Source organism: Lampetra fluviatilis, chromosome 63 (genome assembly GCF_964198595.1).
Source record: "Lampetra fluviatilis chromosome 63, kcLamFluv1.1, whole genome shotgun sequence".
In the NCBI taxonomy this organism is placed as follows: Eukaryota; Metazoa; Chordata; class Hyperoartia; order Petromyzontiformes; family Petromyzontidae; genus Lampetra; species Lampetra fluviatilis.
Window position 1 is genome coordinate 1,705,192 of NC_136337.1, and position 10,252 is coordinate 1,715,443.

Sequence of the window (10,252 nt, forward strand, 5' to 3'; positions counted from 1 at the left end):
GGGGGGGGGTGGTGGTGGTGAATAGTGGGGGGGTGTTGTGAATAGTGGGGGGGGGGGGGTGGTGGTGGTGAATAGTGGGGGGGTGTTGTGAATAGTGGGTGGGGGGGGTGGTTGTGGTGAACAGTGGGGGAATCAGCACCATGGGTTACCCGCTGGTGGCTATAATTCATCTAAAAAGAACTGAGCTTGTTTTACTCTCCCAGGCAAGGCCCCGCCGGGCTGCTACGGAGCTCCTCTTCAGAAGCGACGCTGCCCATCATCATCATCTTCATCATCATCATCTTCATCATCATCTTCATCATCATCATCACCACCACCACTGGAAATTCACGGCAGCAGCCAAATGCTCTTAAACGCGTTGTGACTTCGATGCTAAAAACGTGGAGGGGAAAAAACGGAGGAGCCAGAGAAATTCCATGCGACCACGGGGAGAGACACGCAGACTCCAAATATACAGGGTCGGGATCAAGCCCACGACCTCCTGTACACCAGGCGAGGTAGTCAACATCTCCTAGCCACCGTGATGATGATGATGATGAGAGACACTGGGTGAGTTAGTGAGTTGGTGGATGTGTGAGTGAGCGAGCAGGTGGGTGAGTAGGTGAGCGGGTGGGTGCATGAGTGGGTGGATGAGCGAGTGGGTGATTGAGTGGGGTGAGCGAGCGAGCGAGCGTGTTGTTGTGAGACCTGCGGTGTGGTTAGACACATGCAGTGGGTGACACAAGCCAGTGCCTGTCTGGTTGACCGCGCTCTGCTTGATTAGCGGAATCAAGGAGTGAAGTTTGCAGGATGCAGTGACCAGGGTGGTAGCAATAGGCGAGCGATAAGGAGGGGAATGACCGCCGATGAGTGACTGGATTGAATCAACCGAGTGAGTGTGTGTGTGTAACACGCGTGTGTGTGTGTGTGTAACACGCGTGTGTATGTAACACGCGTGTGAGTGTGTAACACGTGTGTGTGTAACACTTGTGTGTGCGTGTAACACGTGTGTGTGTGTGTAACACGTGTGTGTGTGTGTAACACGTGTGTGTGCGTGTAACACGTGTGTGTGTAACACGTGTGTGTGTAACACGTGTGTGTGTAACACGTGTGTGTGTGTGTAACACGTGTGTGTGCGTGTAACACGTGTGTGTGTAACACGTGTGAGTGTGTGTAACACGTGTGTGTGCGTGTAACACGTGTGTGTGTAACACGTGTGTGTGTGTGTAACACGTGTGTGTGCGTGTAACACGTGTGTGTGTAACACGTGTGTGTGTGTGTAACACGTGTGTGTGCGTGTAACACGTGTGTGTGTAACACGTGTGAGTGTGTGTAACACGTGTGTGTGTAACACGTGTGTGTAACACGTGTGAGTGTGTGTAACACGTGTGTGTGTGTGTAACACGTGTGTGTGTGTGTAACACGTGTGTGTGTAACACGTGTGTGTGTGTGTAACACGTGTGAGTGTGTGTAACACGTGTGTGTGTGTGTGTGTAACACGTGTGAGTGTGTGTAACACGTGTGTGTGTGTGTAACACGTGTGTGTGCGTGTAACACGTGTGAGTGTGTGTAACACGTGTGTGTGTGTGTGTGTAACACGTGTGAGTGTGTGTAACACGTGTGTGTGTGTGTAACACGTGTGTGTGCGTGTAACACGTGTGAGTGTGTGTAACATGTGTGTGTGTAACACGTGTGTGTGTGTGTAACACGTGTGTGTGTGTGTAACACGTGTGAGTGTGTGTAACACGTGTGAGTGTGTGTAACACGTGTGTGTGTGTGTGTAACACGTGTGAGTGTGTGTAACACGTGTGTGTGTGTGTAACACGTGTGTGTGTGTGTAACACGTGTGTGTGTGTGTAACACGTGTGTGTGTAACACGTGTGTGTAACACGTGTGTGTGTGTAACACGCGTGAGTGTGTGTAACACGTGTGTGTGTGTAACACGCGTGAGTGTGTGTAACACGTGTGTGTGTGTGTAACACGTGTGTGTGTGTGTGTGTAACACGTGTGTGTGTGTGTGTGTAACACGTGTGTGTGTGTGTAACACGTGTGTGTGTGTGTAACACGCGTGAGTGTGTGTAACACGTGTGTGTGTGTGTAACACGTGTGTGTGTGTGTAACACGTGTGAGTGTGTGTAACGCGTGAGTGTGTGTAACACGTGTGTGTGTGTGTGTGTAACACGTGTGAGTGTGTGTAACACGTGTGTGTGTGTGTAACACGTGTGTGTGTGTGTGTGTAACACGTGTGTGTGTGTGTAACACGTGTGTGTGTAACATGTGTGTGAGTGTGTAACACGTGTGTTGTGTAACACGTGTGTTGTGTAACACGTGTGTGTGTGTGTGTAACACGTGTGTGTTGTGTAACACGTGTGTGTGTGTGTGTAACATGTGTGTAACACGTGTGTGTAACATGTGTGTAACACGTGTGTAACACGCGTGGGGAGTGTTGGGAGCGGTGGTATCTCGCGGCTAGCGCGCTGCCCAATGAACCCGGCGGCCCGAGTTCGATTCCTGCTCACAGCCAACACGGTGGCGACGATCTGAACCGGTCCTGGGCTTCTCCTAGGTCCACTCGGCCTCAAACGAGTACGCCCGGCCATGTTTACTGCGCACGAAAGCCTCGAATCAAGATTGGTGTGGGACTGTTGTTGTTGCTGCTGCTGCTGCCTTGCCTCGGCTTGATCAATCGGCACTTCCAATCTGCTCTGTGTTTATGTTTAACTCGCTTGGCTTACCGGTCTTCTCCCCGTTTCTTCTGCTCCCAATCGTCTCTTAGGTTGTAAATCCTCATCTGGACATCGTCATCGTCGTCGTCGTCGTCGTTGACGTCAAGCCCAGACCGGGGTTCAACTCAACCCACCATCCCTCTGCCCCTCCTGGTGGGTGACGTCACGCGAGTGGGTGCCACTTTGTCGGATGAACGGTACAGTAGGGGTTAGAGCGGTAACGAACGACTCGTTTGTTTACCTTTACTACACACTTTACACTCCTCCTCGTGTCTGTGAGTTGTTGTGTGTGTGTGAGTGTTGTCTGTCTGTGAGAGTGTTGTGTGTGTGAGTGTGTGAGTGTGTGAGTGTTGTGTGTGTGAGTGTTGTGTGTATGTGTGTGTGTTGTGTGTGTGTCTGTGTGTAAGTGTTGTGTGTGAGTGAGTGTTGTGTGTGTGAGTGTTGTGTGTGAGTGTTGTGTATGTGTGTGTGTTGTGTGTGTGTGTCTGTATGTAAGTGTGTGTGTGTGTTGTGTGTGTGAGTGTTGTGTGTGTTGTGTGTGTGAGTGTGTGAGTGTGTGAGTGTTGTGTGTGAGTGTTGTGTGTGAGTGTTGTGTGTGTTGTGTGTGTGAGTGTGTGAGTGTGTGTGTGTGTTGTGTGTGTGTGTCTGTATGTAAGTGTGTGTGTGTGTGTGTTGTGTGTGTGAGTGTGTGAGTGTGTGTGTGTGTTGTGTGTGTGTCTGTGTGTAAGTGTTGTGTGTGAGTGTGAGTGTTGTGTGTGTGAGTGTTGTGTGTGAGTGTTGTGTATGTGTGTGTGTTGTGTGTGTGTGTCTGTATGTAAGTGTGTGTGTTGTGTGTGTGAGTGTTGTGTGTGTGAGTTGTGTTGTAATATTCTGACTTCCGTGGCCCATGCTGGGCATCTGTGCTCAAGAGCTTCATAGCTCATCAGATTCCTCCTCCTGCAGTCAGATTAAAGAGTCCGATCATTTCTGATCCTGACGCGCACGTTGGCGACCGTAAATGGCCACAAACCCTCCACATCAGAACCCCGCGCTGTGCCAGACGGCTGCATTCAAACACGGCCATCATGAACCCCCTCTGTGAGATCGCGAGAGGCAGACACAGAGAGAGAGACACCCAGACCCAGGGCTCTCAAACCCCAACCCGTTACAACTCGGTGAGTCACGCATCATCATCACGGTGGCTATGAGATGTTGACTACCTCGCCTGGTGTGCAGGAGGTCGTGGGTTCGATCCCGACCCTGACGCCTGCTGCTGTGTATCTAGAGTTTGCGTGTCTCTCTCTCATCATCATCACGGTGGCTAGGAGATGTTGACTACCTCGCCTGGTGTGCAGGAGGTCGTGGGTTCGATCCCGACCCTGACGCCTGCTGCTGTGTATTTGGAGTTTGCGTGTCTCTCTCTCTCATCATCATCATCACGGCGGCTATGAGATGTTGACTACCTCGCCTGGTGTGCAGGAGGTCGTGGGTTCGATCCCGACCCTGACGCCTGCTGCTGTGTATTTGGAGTTTGCGTGTCTCTCTCTCTCATCATCATCATCACGGCGGCTATGAGATGTTGACTACCTCGCCTGGTGTGCAGGAGGTCGTGGGTTCGATCCCGACCCTGACGCCTGCTGTGTATTTGGAGTCTGCGTCTCTCTCCCCGTGGTCGCGTGGATTTGTCTCCGGCCCGGTTTTTCCCCATTTAGAATCGACGTCTCCACGCGCTTCTTTGGCGGCTACGAGAAATCTCCACGTGGCGACGATGATGATGATGATCGTTGGTTGAGCTGTCATTGCTGATGGCCGCGTCACCTTTGACTAAGACCTGCAGAGCTCATTGGGGCCTTAGCTGGCAACAATAACAATTAATTACTTCACCATTGCAACCTCATTTGCCAGTAGAAAAATATGATAATTAGTTTTTTACCCTTTTATCTGGCAACAAAATCCTTTATATTAAGTTCACTTGCTTGCTTGCGCGCTTACGACCGTGCAAATCTTTCGGTCGTTTTTTAACCCACTTCCCGTGATCCAATCGAGCTGACATTTTGCACACAGACTCGTTGTGCGTGACAATTTATTTTCGTGAACATTTTTTTTCCAAAATTTTACACTGTTTAGGGAAAAGTTTTTAAATATTTAATTTCCAATTGCTTAATGGTGGCAGGCAATCATCTGACCCAGTCATCTGAGGACGAGAGGACTCTAGCCGCCACGCATATAAAGGATTTATAGTGAAAAACTTAGTTTTTACGGGTTAATTTTTTACAAGGAGTCATGTTTGCATAGACCACAATACCTGCAGTCATAATGCAAGCAAAAACATAACTCTGATAATGTATGCACTGTCCTTCACAGTGCAATCAAATGAGTAGCTGGTGCGGTGTGTTGTAAACATCGCCACTGGGGAGACAAAGGCGGCCGGGCGTGGTGCTGGCCACCCACCCCCTCGTGTGCCACAGTGCCGGTAGCCTTCATAGGTGCTCGCTAACAGCACTTGCCCCGACAGTCTGTTAAGGCTATACGGGGGATCTTTGTATTTGTCTTTGTGATTGTGTGAGCGTATGTGATTGTGCGATTGTGTGAGTGTGTGAGCGTGTGAGTGTGTGAATGTGTGTGATTGTGTAAGTGTGTGCGATTGTGTAAGTGTGTGTGTGATTGTGTGAGTGTGTGCGATTGTGTAAGTGTGTGTGAGTATGTGTGATTGTGTGAGTGAGTGTGAGTGAGTGTGTGAGTGCGTGTGAGTGTGTGAGCGTTTGAGCGTGTGTGATTGTGTGAGTGTGTGTGTGAGTGTGTGTGTGAGTGAGTGTGTGAGTGTGTGTGTGAGTGAGTGTGAGTAAGTGTGTGAGCGTGTGAGTGAGTGAGCGAGTGTGTGTGTGAGTGAGTGTGTGAGTGTGTTAGCATGTGAGTGAGTGAGCGTGTGAGTGTGTGAGTGTGTGTGTGAGTAAGTGTGTGAGCATGTGAGTGAGTGAGCGTGTGAGTGTGTGAGTGTGTGAGTGAGTGTGTGTGTGAGTGAGTGAGCGTGAGTGATTGTGTGAGTGTGTGTGAGTGAGCGTGTGAGTGTGTGAGTTAGTGTGTGAGTGTGTGAGTGAGTGTGTGTGAGCGTGAGTGATTGTGTGAGTGTGTGTGAGTGTGTGTGAGTGAGCGTGTGAGTGTGTGAGTTAGTGTGTGAGTGTGTGAGTGAGTGTGTGTGAGCGTGAGTGATTGTGTGAGTGTGTGTGTGAGTGTGTGTGAGTGTGTGAGGGAGTGTGTGTGAGTGTGTGAGTGTGAGTAAGTGTGTGTGTGTGTGAGTGTGAGTAAGTGTGTGTGTGTGTGAGTGTGTGTGTGTGAGTGAGTGTGAGTGTAAGTGTGAGAGTGTGTGTGAGTGTGTGAGTGTGAGTGTGTAAGTGAGTGAGTGTGAGTGTGTGTGAGTGTGTGTGAGTGTGAGTGAGTGTGAGTGAGTATGTGAGTGAGTGTGTGAGTGTGTAAGTGTGAGTGTGTAAGTGAGTGAGTGTGTGAGTGTGTGTGAGTGAGTATGTGAGTGAGTGAGTGTGAGAGTGTGTGAGTGTGAGAGTGTGTGAGTGTGAGAGTGTGTGAGTGAGTGTATGAGTGTGAGAGTGTGTGAGTTAGTGTGTGAGTGTGTGAGCGTGTGAGTGTGTGAATGTGTGTGATTGTGTAAGTGTGTGCGATTGTGTAAGTGTGTGTGTGATTGTGTAAGTGTGTGTGTGATTGTGTGAGTGTGTGCGATTGTGTAAGTGTGTGTGAGTATGTGTGATTGTGTGAGTGAGTGTGAGTGAGTGTGTGAGTGCGTGTGAGTGTGTGAGCGTTTGAGCGTGTGTGATTGTGTGAGTGTGTGTGTGAGTGTGTGTGTGAGTGAGTGTGTGAGTGTGTGTGTGAGTGAGTGTGAGTAAGTGTGTGAGCGTGTGAGTGAGTGAGCGAGTGTGTGTGTGAGTGAGTGTGTGAGTGTGTTAGCATGTGAGTGAGTGAGCGTGTGAGTGTGTGAGTGTGTGTGTGAGTAAGTGTGTGAGTGAGTGTGTGTGTGAGTGAGTGAGCGTGAGTGATTGTGTGAGTGTGTGTGAGTGAGCGTGTGAGTGTGTGAGTTAGTGTGTGAGTGTGTGAGTGAGTGTGTGTGAGCGTGAGTGATTGTGTGAGTGTGTGTGAGTGATTGTGTGAGTGTGTGTGAGTGAGCGTGTGAGTGTGTGAGTTAGTGTGTGAGTGTGTGAGTGAGTGTGTGTGAGCGTGAGTGATTGTGTGAGTGTGTGTGTGAGTGTGTGTGAGTGTGTGATGGAGTGTGTGTGAGTGTGTGAGTGTGAGTAAGTGTGTGTGTGTGTGAGTGTGAGTAAGTGTGTGTGTGTGTGAGTGTGTGTGTGTGAGTGAGTGTGAGTGTAAGTGTGACTGTGAGAGTGTGTGAGTGTGTAAGTGAGTGAGTGTGAGTGTGTAAGTGAGTGAGTGTGAGTATGTGAGTGTGTGTGAGTGTGAGTGAGTATGTGAGTGAGTGTGTGAGTGTGTAAGTGAGTGAGTGTGAGTGTGTGAGTATGTGAGTGAGTGAGTATGTGAGTGAGTGAGTGTGAGAGTGTGAGAGTGTGTGAGTGTGAGAGTGTGTGAGTGAGTGTGAGAGTGTGAGAGTGTGTGAGTTAGTGTGTGAGTGTGTGAGTGAGTGTGTGTGTGAGTGCGTGTGTGTGAGTGTGTGTGAGTGCGTGTGTGTGAGTGTGTGAGTGTGTGTGTAAGTGTGTGTGTGTGTGTGTGTGAGTGTGTGTGAGTGTGTGTGTGTGTGTGAGTGTGTGTAAGTGTGTGTGTGAGTGTGTGAGTGAGTGAGTGTGTGTGTGAGTGAGTGTGTGTAAGTGTGTAAGTGTGTGTGTAAGTGAGTGTGTGAGTGTGTAAGTGTGTAAGTGTGTGAGTGTGTGTAAGTGAGTGTGTAAGTGTGTGTGAGTGTGTATGTGTGTGAGTGTGAGTGAGTGTGTGTGTGTGAGTGTGTGTGTGTGTAAGTGTGTGAGTGTGTGTGTGAGTGTGTAAGTGTGTAAGTGTGTGTGCAAGTGAGTGTGTGAGTGTGTAAGTGTGTAAGTGTGTGAGTGTGTGTAAGTGAGTGTGTAAGTGTGTTTGAGTGTGTGTGTGTGAGTGTGAGTGAGTGTGTGTGTGAGTGAGTGTGTGTAAGTGTGTAAGTGTATGTGTGTGAGTGTGTGAGTGTGTAAGTGTGTTAGTGTGTAAGTGTGTTAGTGTGTTAGTGTGTAAGTGAGCGTGTGTGTGTGAGTGTGTAAGTGTGTGTGAGTGTGTAAGTGTTAGTGTGTAAGTGTGTTAGTGTGTAAGTGTGTGAGTGTGTAAGTGTGTGAGTGTGTGTAAGTGTGTAAGTGTGTGAGTGTGTGTGAGTGTGTAAGTGTGAGTGTGTAAGTGAGTGTGTAAGTGTGTGAGTGTGTGAGTGTGTAAGTGTGTGAGTGTGTGAGTGTGTAAGTGAGTGTGTAAGTGTGTTAGTGTGTAAGTGAGTGTGTAAGTGTGTTAGTGTGTAAGTGTGTTAGTGTGTAAGTGTGTGAGTGTGTGTGAGTGTGTGTGAGTGTGTAAGTGTAAGTGTGTGAGTGAGTGTGTAAGTGTGTGAGTGAGTGTGTAAGTGTGTAATTGAGTGTTCCACATGGGCGGCCTTCATGCCCCCCGGCTCGTCTCCACTCACAGCACTTGCCCCCCCCCCACACACACAGCCTTGTTAGAGGCTACACTTGGCGTTAGAATCTTTGTCTTTGGTGCGAGGCGTCTGGACTATGCAGCAGTGGGCGCTGAGTGTGGGCTGCTGCTGCCGCTGCCGCTGAGACAGAGAGTGCGTGTGGGAGGGCCAGGGCAGACTCTGTCTGGTGTCTGTGCGGGTGTCTGCGTTGCCCGTCTGCGTGCAGGACAATCTTGAGATAAGGGGGGCCGGTCACGCGTACAAGGGGGTTTAAGACCACGTCAGGGTTTCTCGGCAGACAGGGAGAGACGGCAGATAAAGATTCCAAACCTCCTGCTGCTGCTGCTGCTGCTGCTACTGCTGCTGCTGTGCTGCTGCTGCTGCTGCTTCGTGTCGCCTGGAACGAGACTGTCGGGGCAAGTGGCTTTGTTAGCGATGAGTAGCGGTCACCACCTGTGAAGGCCGTGGCATGCTCACGCACTCGCACACTTACGCTCGCTCACACTTAAACACACTCGCTCACACACTTACACACACTTAGACACTCACTCACTCACACTCAACAACAACAACAACCACCATTCGCCACTAAGTGGCGGTGACGTCACCACGGCGCTTGTGCCAGGCCATGTGCACCTTGAGGCTACCACGTGAAGTGTCGAACGCCCGCTGGCAGGAGGTCACGGGGCAGACCCAGCAGGTGCCACGGGTCGACTGACCGAGATGACCGAGATGACTGGCTGATGCACCACCTGTGCCCCCTACTGTGCCAACTTGCTGTGCTTTAGCCACCCGGTGCTCCGCTCGTTGTTGTGAGCGTCGCTCCTCCACCCTCCATTGTTGTTGGAGGGCGACTGCCTCCAACTGCCCAGTAGCGTCCTTCACGCGCCTCCTCCACAGAGGCCGATCTTGACACCGCTGGTACCAGTCATCGGCAAGTCCACTCAGCTCCACATCCTCCTGTACCACATCACTCCATCTCTTCTCTAGCCCGTGCCGCGCCCGTTTAGCCCCCTCGATCCGGCCGAACAAAAGCTGTTTAAGCATGCGGTGGCTGGGCATGCGGGCTACATGACCCAGCCAACGCAGCCTTGCCTGCTGGAGGAGCTCACCGATGGGACTTTGTCCAGATCTTTCAAGGATTTGTGAGATCCTCACAGAATCCAGCCTGGTTAAACCCAGGATGGACCGTAGGCAGGCCAGCCTGAATGTTTCTAAGTGGCGAAGATGCTTCATTAGGGGGGGGTCCACGTTTTGCAAGCATTTAGAAGGGAGGGAATGACCGTGGCTGAGAAGACCTGAGTTGCAGACCAGGTAGCTTCCACACAGCGTTACGCAGCCGATGAAAAGATATTGCCGCTCGACTGATTCGGAGTGAGACCTCTGCTGTCAAACTGGAGCCGGTCATAAGCACACTGCCCAGGTATGGGAAACTCTCCACTCTCTCCACTACTGCCCCATCACCAATTGGGAGTTGTGGGGGTGGAGTGTCCGATGGTACAAAATACCCAGGCAGGTGCTTAGTTTTGGTGGGGCTGATGGCAAGGCCCCACCTCTTAGTGGCACGCTCCAGTCTCAGCAGCAGCGTCTCCAACTCCTCCTCTGAATGAGCAGCAATCACCAGATCATCGGCATACATAACGTGGTTGACCAATAGGGAGCCATCCCTTGATCGCACCCGGGCATCGATCAGCCTCCCATTGTATCTGTACCAAATGGTAATTCCCCCGGTACAGCTATTGAAGGCTTCACGAACTACGCAGTCGAAATAGATGTTGAATAATGTGGGAGCCAGAGGACATCCCTGTCGCACCCCAAGGTGTACAGGGAACGGCTCCGACTCCCGGCCACGTAGTTTTACCCGGGCCTGCTCACCATCATGATGGTCCTTAATGATCGTGAGCAGAGTGTCAGGGACTCCGAAAGCACGAAG

General features: G+C 50.7%; 1 protein-coding gene across 1 annotated transcript in view; it reads left to right on the forward strand.

Moving 5' to 3' along the window:
- The window catches only part of LOC144951642 (exocyst complex component 2-like), a 102,715-nt gene that overhangs the window by 44,809 nt on the left and 47,654 nt on the right, over window positions 1–10,252 (forward strand). The window contains exon 2 of the mRNA XM_078881933.1: window positions 2,756–2,902. The gene's annotated coding sequence lies outside the window, so the exon portion shown is untranslated. The remainder of the gene's footprint in view (window positions 1–2,755; window positions 2,903–10,252) is intronic.